Below are 11,048 nucleotides of genomic sequence, written 5' to 3'. Positions count from 1 at the left end.
GAATGAATAAAATGAATAATGTTAAGTACGAATGAGTGAATGAAGCAGACTCTGTGTTTACTAAAGAAGGCCCTCGAGTTGAGGTCCCATATGTTGGGCCCTCACGTGAGATGTCTTATGTTACATAGAAAATTTCAAAGTCTCGTGTATATGAAACGTATAATATATAAAACATGAAAGTAATGAAATCAATGCCATGTGAAATAGAGAATTGCTTATGAAAGTTAATGAATATATAGTGTAAAGAATGACTCACTATAAAGTAGGGAAATCATTTCTTAGTCCTTGGATTACTTACATCGATTTATTGTGGGTATGGGACTACAATGAATCATTGCACTTGTAAGTAAAACATAGCACCAAAAGAATTATTGAACTACACAACAACAAGAAGAAAAAGACTGAAAATTAATCTAAGTGTACAAAGAGTAGCTCTTGGACTAAGAGGATCAAAAATATCAAATCTTCGCCCGAGTTGTTCTAAAATTATGTTGATGATAATAATGTTTTGTAATCATATAGAAAATGACTTGTGTGCTTTGAATGCATTAAAATACATCATATTCATACTACAATTCACAACTAACGAATTAGGAAAGTCTAATGACTAGACTTTCATGAAATGACATGTTTCTTAGAAAGAGCTTTCATTGATCATGCATAGCTTCATGCGTATGTGTGCATACACCCATACTTAGTAAAAGTGGTGTACTAACCCCCTAATATTTACAATTATTATAGGTGTATGTCAGAGGACAGGTTGACGACACTTGTAGCGGTTTGGACTTCAGCGTTTCTCCAAACCATTTGGTAGGTCCTCATTATTTTGAGGATGCTACAGGTTTAGTCTAGCCTTAGTTTAAGACATGGATAGTGGATGTTTTCCCTACCGTTTCTTTCACACCTTCATTTTGAAGCTTTGTAGTAAAGGTTGTTTTTGGCGAACTATTTATGATATATTCATCTTCAGTTTCAAATTGATTCTTTATGTTAGACGGTTGTTCTCTTATGTTGAGCTTAGTATATGATGTATCAAGTTAATAATTGTATGAGGTATATGTATACTTCTTACATATAAAAAGTTGTAAATTTTCCACAAATTTAACTAGATGAATGTGATGAATGCATGAAGAGGCTTGTCTGCTACCTCTGAGAGGTCAACGACACCGGTTGCGATCCGGATTCCAGAATCCGGATCGTGCACTTCAACATGAATAAGAAGTTTTTTCTCTTCACCCTATTTTGTTTTCCATCATAATTTGTATTATTTCATAACAATATATATATACATATATATATGTATATATATATATATATATGTATATATATATGTACATATATATATATAGTAAAAGTTACTTAAATAACTTTATGTAAGATATTTAAAAAATTAAGAATTTGACACGTACATTATACCTATTACCGAATGCTGACAAATGTTAATAATTATTTTAATTAAATATTATTTAAAATTTAAAAAATATTAAATAACTAAGAATATGAAATGTTTCAAAATTTTAAACTAATTGGAATTTTTTTTTGGCGAATTGTTGTATTGATAATAATTGTTAATTAAATTTTAAAATAAAAGAATATGACATTAATTGTGGCGCTGACACATAAGAACTACCACATCTCCTATTATATATATGTGTGTGTCAGCGCCACAATATGTCATATTCTTTTACTTTAAAATTTAATTAACAATTATTATCAATACAACAATCCGCAAAATAAATTCCAATTGGTTTAAAATTTCTACACGTTTCATCTTCTTAGTTATTTAATATTTTTTACATGTTAAATAATATTTAATTAAAATAAATATCAACATTTGTCATTATTGTGTAATAGGTATAATGTACATGTCAAATTCTTACTTTTTTAAATATCTTACATAAAGTTATTTAAATAAATCTAACTATTATATATATATATATATATATATATATATATGTTGTTAGGAAATAATATAAATTATGATGAAGAATAAAATAGGGAGAAGAAAAAAATTTCTTATTCATCTTGAAGTGCACGACCCAGATTGTGGAATCCTGATCACAACCGGTGTTGTTGACCTCTCAGAGGTAGCACACAAGACTCATCTTGCATTCATCACATTCATCTAGTTAAATTTGCAGAAAATTTACAACTTTTTATATGTAAGAAGTATACATATACTTCATATAATTATTAACTCGATACATCATATACTAAGCTCAACATAAGAGAACAACCATCAAACATAAAGAATCAATTCGAAACTGAAGATGTATATATCATAAATAGTTCGCCAAACACAACCTTTATTACAAAACTTCAAAATAAAGGTGCGAAAGAAACGCTAGGGAAAACATCCACTATCTATGTCTAAAACTAAGGCTAAACTAAACCTGTAGCATCCTCAAAATAATGATGACCTACCAAATGGTTTGGAGAAACGCTGAAGTCCAAACCGCTGCAAGTGTCACCAACCTGTCCTCTAACATGCACCTATAAAAATTGTGAATAGTAGGGGTTAGTACACCACTATTACTAAGTATGGGTGTATGTACACATACACATAAAGCTATGCATAATCAATGAAAGCTCTTCTAAGCAACATGTCATTTCTTGAAAGTCTAGTCATTAGACTTTCCTAATTCGTTAGTTGTGAATTGTGGTATGAATATGATGTATTTTAATGCATTCAAAGCACACAAGTAATGTTCTATATAATTAAAAAACATTAGTATCATCAACATAATTTTAGTACAACTCGGGAGAAGATTTGATATTTTTAATCCTCTTAGTCCGAGAGCTACTCTTTGTACACTTAGATTATTTTTCAGTCTTTTTCTGCTTGTTGTTGTGTAGTTCAATAATTCTTTTGGTGCTATGTTTTACTTACAAGTGCAATGATTCATTGTAGTCCATACCCACAATGAATCTATGTATGTAATCCAAGGACTATGAAATGATTTCCCTACCTTATACAGAGTCATTCTTTACACTATATATTCATTAACTATCATAAGCAATTCTCTATTGCTCATGGCATTGATTTCATTACTTTCATGTTTTATATATAATACATTTCATATACACGAGACTTTTGATTTTTCGATGTAACATAAGGCATCTAAAGTGAGGTCCCAACTTATGGGACCTCAACTCGAGGGCCTTTTTTAGCAAACACAGAGTCTGCTTCATTCGCTCATTCGTACTTCACATTATTCATGTTATTCATTCGTAGGCTGTGTAAACACCAGCTATACCTAAGATGAAGTTTAAGACTCTCATCGGGATCATGAAGTGCAATGACCAAGAATGATCTAATGTAATTACTTGAATCGGATTTCACCTCCTGCTTGTTTTGCACAAACACCTTCGGTATTGTTCATTTAATTATCTTTCATACTTTGAGGAACTCCAACCTTAACCGGCATAGATCATGTGAGAATAATAAAATCCAGTGTATACCCGACACCGAAAAGTGGTGGAATCACTGGCCAAATTAACCCAAAATTGCTAGTGTACATGGGAATTGAACTTCGCCAGATCCCTATAATAACAGTATAGGTTTAAAGACTAGGAGATATAAGGAGACCCATAACCGGCATGTCGGACAATCTCATCTCATGAGAGTTACGTGAACATCCGCCCTTCCCGAAAGAAGGCATCACCTCTCATAGTTAGCCTATCAGTGCTCAGTATAAAATTCTATTTCATTCAACTCATGCGTCATGGAAGCTTTGCTTCTAGTATGAGGACATCATATCTCAATAGATGATTTCTCATCTCATCATTAGTATTAAGTATACATCAGTCTCAATACTTTCATTAGAGTTTACATAGAGACTGGTCTCTTTATTAGCTTTACACTCTCATAGGTGAGTACATTTCGGTAACATTTACTTAGGCTCATTTAAGATTGCTCTCGTATTTCACATTAGCCTCTTTTCATAGTGTCACCACATTTATTAGCATTAGCACATTTGTTTTCATAATTACTCATCCCTTTTACGTGTATGTTCATTTCACCATCTCTTTGTGTTGACTGAAGCATTATGGAGGCTTGCTTCTAGTTTGAAATCTACTAACTCTATTGATGAGTGGTCATCCTTACTTTACATTGATGAAATGTGAATTTTTTTTTATATAATCCTTAATTTACATTGATGAATGTGAATTGTCCTTACATATTATCCTTAGGTGTTAATGACACTAGTTTCACATATTCTAACACCTTCATTCGTGAGTATTCTTTTAACAAATTAGATTTGGTGTAAGTAAGTCTTGTTTCACTTCTTTTAATACCCCATACTAGTCACTTACTTAATTTAGACCCCTTTAATTATGTTATAGCTCACGTTACTTACCTACTTTAGTATAGTTGCTTCATATCATCCTTTATGAACGATAAGCACTCCATTCAATGAGTTTCATGTGTTCATTCTTGTGGAGAATGTTGGGAGTTATCCAACTTTATTGGAACCAGATAACCAATTTATTCAAGATATGATTTCATATATGTCTTTGAGCAAATTCTTAGTTTATGGATTTTTAGTGTAACGTTTTAAGAAAATATTGTACAGCATTATATTAACAATTGATTGCTTTAACATCATCATAACATCACAACAACAACAAATCATCATTCTGCCAAAGACACATATTTACTTCACACATCACGGACTTAAATTAGCATATTATTGATCCTTAATTATCATGATAAGATTAACTTTACGCAATTACAAGTTCATAAGTTCATTTGATACTCATCATTCAAGAACAATACATGTTAAGAACAGCCGCACCACATACCAACAGCATGATTTTTAACCTATTCAACATTAAAATTATAACAATGATATTAGGAAAAGGAGTTGGACAAGAACGACGAGAAACAACCCTAGTTTTCAAGATCTTTGAATCGTTCAAGAAAAAGTTCTCTTGGAGAAATAAGTTAAGGAGACAAACGCATACCTAAAGTAGAACTTAATATACGAAGAACACCTTGAACGAACCTAAGTAGAACATAATATACGAAGAACACCTTGAACGAACCTAGAAGAAACCTTGAAAATCCTCCATGAAATTTTCTGTTTTTTTCTTGCGTTTTGTTTACTGTTTTTCTCACGCCTGTTTTCTTGGTTTGTTCATGTATTTGTTTGAGTTTGAACGTGCTTTTTAGGTTTAGGAAATGACTTTGATTTATTCAACTTAGGGTTTAATAAGTTAATTAAATAAATCAATTAATTTAAATTATTAAAACAACCCTCCTAAGTTGACTAAACATAGGAGAATGTTGACTTGACCTAAAATATGAAATTATGGTGTTTACTATGGTTTAGATAAACATTTTGAATTTATATTAATTAATTAATTCCTTAATTTAATTAACTTAGGGACCTATGGTAAGTACTAAAGTACCCCTAAGTCATTGGAACCATAACCAACCCTTTAGGACCATCCTAGGTAAGTACTAGGATGTTTCTTGCAGTATACTAGGTTAACTTAAGAATTTCGGTTTGACCCCTTTAATTTAATTAATTAAGAAACCTAGCATAATTTCTAAATTAACCTTAAGTCGTTATAACCATAACTAATCCTTTGGACAATCTTAGGTTAAATACTAGGTTGCCTTTTTCTTGTCTCAACCGAAATCTTGAAACTTCTTTGTGATTTAAGTTTTTACCATTTAAATTAATTGATTAAGATTCTAAATTAATTAATTAAGTATCCTAGCGTACTTACTAAACTGTCCCTAATTTGTTAGGACTTTAACTAACTCTTTGGACCATCCTAGGTTAGGTACTAGGTTGTCCCTTTCGTCTCTTAACCAAAATCTGAAAATTTCCTTTGTAATTTTGTATTTAGCCCTTTTAAATTAATTAATTAATTTGGTAAATAAATTAATTAGGTAACCTATGATAATTAATAATGTACCCCTTAGTCTATAGGACCATGAGTAACCTTTTGGACCATTATAGGTTAGGTACTAAGTTGTCTCTTTAACTAGTACTAGGTTATTGTCAACCTGATTTTGGTCCTAGATTGTCGGGTGCACTAGTTGGTCCAATTCGGTTAGTCCTAGGTTAGTTAGATATTTGGGGCAGTAGGTTAGAGTCTAAAATTGGGTATAAAGTTAGGCCCTACATGGAGTGGTCCCTTTTGCACGTTTTTGTCCCCTTAACTACCTTAAACAAATTCGGTTAGGGGGGTCCCCTCCTTTGGTGCTTCTTCACATATCTTGCAAATGTGCTTGAACATGGGTTGGTTGTACTTTCCTAACTAACTATTATTTATCGTTCCTTTTCGAATGTTTACTTATTGTCCCAAGGATCCTCACTCTGTCCTTGGACACTGCTTACTCTACATGATCATTTTAATTGATCATGTGACATGGTATCTAGGCTTGACACTTGGATGTCTCATACCCTTTTGTGAGTTAAAGGAAAAAACATTTTAGTTTAGGGTCTTCATTGAAGGTACAATTCATAAACAAGCTCATTAATACTTAGATATATGGCTAATACTCTTTAAGCCATTATTTTCTAATATGCCCAATATTTTACTTGTTTGGGTATTATATAGAAATTGGTTAACACCCCTTAGCCATTTTTCTATATTATGACCAATATTTTCAATATTGTCATTGGAATGCCTATGTATACCTAACATGCATTATTAAAGACCTATTGGGCTCTTTACTAGACATAAAAGTTTCTGGAATATTACATTATCCCCCCCTAAGGAACATTCGTCCCCGAATGACACTACACATCATTTTTAAACTAAAGAGAGTAATTTTCAAAAACAGTATAACATGCTTGAAACTTTACTCTTTGTGAATATCTGAATCACACTTATCTGGATGATGCATAACATTGAAGCTTATCTGAAACTTCATATTTAAGATTGATGAATTTCCTTCTCAATCACACTTAACTTAATGCACATAAGAAATCATGCAACACATAGAACATGCCTATGCTCCAATAAAACAACAACATAAAATGCAACATAACTTCGTTTTAACACACATGGTTATATTATAAGACATACGATTAGGGACTTACCACAACAAATCCACCAAAGCACTTAAACATAGAGTTTCTTACATATAAACCTGAATTAGGAAGGGTATATCTAACCTCATAAATAACATCTGGTTGGCCTTAAGATTTAAACCTAATGACACCTAACTTAATTTCAAAGTGACTTGACACTATGCCATCAACTTCTATACATACCGCTTCGGCCATAACACTATCTCCGATGCGAAAACTAACTAGAAATGATTCACGTAAGATCTCAGGAAGTAAGCCAATTTGATTATCCAACAATGGAGTAACCATAGATAAGGTAGATCCTTGATATAATAATGCATAAACATGAAAGTATAAGACAAGCAAGTTACCATTATTCACATCTGCAGAATTCTCTTGTTCATCTCTTCCTTTCACCGCAAAGAACCTGTTTCTTTTTGGAGGGTTCAGCTACAACATTTGGCCGAGGCTCAGCATCTGCCTTGACCTGTTGGATTTGAACCACGCCCTTCTCATTTTAACTCAACTTATTTGGAAACTGAAGCCTTACTACCCTATTTCTATAGTCTATTATAGCATAACACTTAAGAAGCAAATCCAATTCTAAGCCCTATTCTTGAGTTGGTATGCAGCCAACGTATCCTTCTCCTCCTCATTACTAATCATAGCAGACTTTTAGACATTACCATGCATTAATCTCCATGCGAACAGCTATACTCACCTCACATCTTTCGTCCACGTTGGGCATTTCCATTATGGCCCTTTCTTGGGAATGCTAGATCTTGATTCTGGCGCCTAAGACCACTTGGACGTCCTAATTCTTGTGTGTATCCCTATACGTGCTGACACATGAAAGAAGTTAGATACGTAGAATGACATAAAGTGTCAAAGCTCTAGATCGTCCGATAAAGAGTAGAACAAGGGATAATTTCCTATCATCAAGTAGTCAATAAGTCATGATTCTGGCGCACTTCAAAACCATAAGTTAGAAACTACGTAACGTGGTTGTGTTGATCTCTATTCCTAGTTAATTTAACTCATGCTCTGATCACGTTTATCACAACTTGGATTATCGAATCCGTATCGCAACCGACGTTGTTGACCTCTCAAAAGTCGCAGACAAGCCTCATCCTGCATTTATCACATTCATCTAGTTAAGTTTGTGGAAAATTTTAAACTTTTTATATACTTGAAGTATACATATACTTCATATAATTATTAACTTGATACATCATATACTAAGCTCAACATAAGATAACAACCATGTAACAGAAAAAACTAATTCGAAACTGAAAATGAAAATATCATAAATAGTTCGCCAAACACGTCCTTATTACAAAGCTTTGAAATCAAGGTGCGAAAGAAATGTTAGGGACAACATCCACTATCTATGTCTAAAACTAAAACTATACTAAATGTGTAGCATCCTCAAAATCATGAGGACCTACCAAATGGTTTAGAGAAATGCTGAAGTCCAAATCGCTGCAAGTGTCGTCAACCTGTCCACTGACCTGCACCTATAAAAATATTAAATAGTAGGGGGATAGTACACCACTCATACTAAGCATGGGTATGCACACATACACATAAAGCTATGCAATATCAATGAAAACTCTTCCTAAGCAACATGCCATTTGTGGTAAGTCTAGTCATCAGACTTTCCTAATTTGTTAGTTGTGAGTTGTGGTATGAATATGTTGTATTTTAATGCATTAAAATCACACAACTTATTTTATATATTATTACAAAACATTAGTATCATTAACATAATTTTAGAACAACTCGGGCGAAAATTTGATATTTTTGATTCTCTTAGTCCGAGAGCTACTCTTTATACACTTAGATTATTTTTCAGTCTTTTTCTTCTTGTTGTTGTGTAGTTCAATAGTTCTTTTGGTCTTATGTTTTAATTACAAGTGCAATGTTTCATTGTAGTCCCATACCCACAATGAATCAATGTTAGTAATTCAAGGACTCACGAATGATTTCCCTACCTTATAGTAAGTTATTCTTTAAACTATATATTCATTACCTTTAATAAGTGATTCTCTATTGATCATGCCATTGATTTTATTACTTTCATGTTTTATATATAATACATTTCATATACACGAGACTTTGAAATTGTTGACGTAGCATAAGGCATCTCAAGCGAGGGCCCAACATATGGGACCTCAACCCGAAGACCTTCTTTAGCAAACACAAAGTCTGCTTGATTCATTCATTCATACTTCACATTATTCATTTAGTTCATTCGTAGGCTGATGTACACACCAGATATACCAAGGATAAAGTTAAGACTCTCACTGGGATCATGAAGTGCAGTGAACAATAATGACCTAATTTCATTACTTGAATCGGATTTCACCTCCTGATTGTATTGCACAAACACTTTTGGCATCGTTTATTTCATTATCTATCATACTTTGAGGAACTCCAACCTTAATCGACATAGATCATGTGAGCATCATAAAATACAGTGCCTACCCCACACTGAAAAGAGGTGGAATCTTCGGCCAAAGTGACCCAAACAATGCTGGCATACATGGAAATTAAACCCCGCCAAATCCTTATATTGGCAGTATAGGTTCGAAGACTAGGACATATAAGTAGACCCATACCCGGCATGATGGACAGTCTCATCTCATGAGAGTTACGTGAACCTCCATCCTTCCTAAAGAAGGCATCACCGCTCATAGCTAGCCTATCGGTGCTCAATATAAAATTCTATTATTTTCAACTCATACGTCATGGAAGCTACCTTCTAGTATGAGGAAATCATAGCTCAATAGATGATTTATCATCTCGTCATTAGTATTAAGTATACATCAGTCTCAATACTTTCATTAGAGTGTACATAGAGACTGGTCACTTCATTAGATTTACACTCTCATAGGCTCTCATCTTTAACATTAGCATCTTATCATATTGTCACCACATTCATTAGCATTAGCACATTGGCTTTTCATAATTACTCATCCCTTTTATATGAATGTTCATTTCATCATCTTTTAGTGTTGACTTAAGAATTATGGAGGCTTGCATCTAGATTGAAATCTACTTACTCTATTGATGACTAGTCATCCTTACTTTACATACATGAAATGTGAATTGTTCTTTCATATCATCCTTAATTTACATCGATGAATGTGAATTGTCCTTACATATCATCCTTAGGTGTTAATGAGGCTAGTTTCACACATTCTAACAGCTCCATTCGTGAGTAGTCTTTTAATAAATTAGCTTTGGTGTAAGTAAGACTAGTCTCACTTCCTGTAACACCTCATTCTTGTCAATTAATTAATTTAGACCCCTTTAATTATGCTATATCTCACGTTACTTTATTACTTTAGTGTAGTAGCTTCATATCACCCTTTATGGACGATGAACACTTCATTCAATGAGTTTCATATAATCATAGTTCATCCAAGAGTAATTTTCAGATTTATTTCTTCTCAATTACTTTACCCTTTAGGTGAATCGTGATCCCATATTGAATGAACTAATCTGAAGATAATTGTGCATATAAACATATTAGTTGTGACAACATTTTTGCAAACATCAAGTCGCAAGATAATAATAGGCATAAATGAGACCATATACATAGAATAAAAATTTATTAGGACCAATAAATATCTAAAAATATCAACTAGGTGGATGACTAGGTCCACAAATATCTGTATACGTTTTTTGAATGCGGAGTATTCAATCTCCACTTTCGCTTATGATGGTCTCACAATTAGCTTGTCTTGCTAACAAGTAGTACAAGAAAATTCACCATTTAAAAGAACTTTTAGTTTCTTCCATACATGTCCATTTAAATTTTCCATAATTCATCATAACATTTTGGAATAACGATGTCCTAAACAATCGTGTCAAACTTAGAAAGTATTAGAATTAGTGAACTTCTTATTTACCATAGAATGTGTCTCAATTGCACTAATTACTATCCAATCAAAGTCAGAAGATAAAATATGGAATTTTCCTTTAACATATGTCTGCCAAGAAACAATC

This window comes from Solanum lycopersicum, chromosome 4, assembly GCF_036512215.1.
Source record: "Solanum lycopersicum chromosome 4, SLM_r2.1".
In the NCBI taxonomy this organism is placed as follows: domain Eukaryota; kingdom Viridiplantae; phylum Streptophyta; class Magnoliopsida; order Solanales; family Solanaceae; genus Solanum; species Solanum lycopersicum.
Note: the sequence above shows the minus strand (reverse complement) of the source record.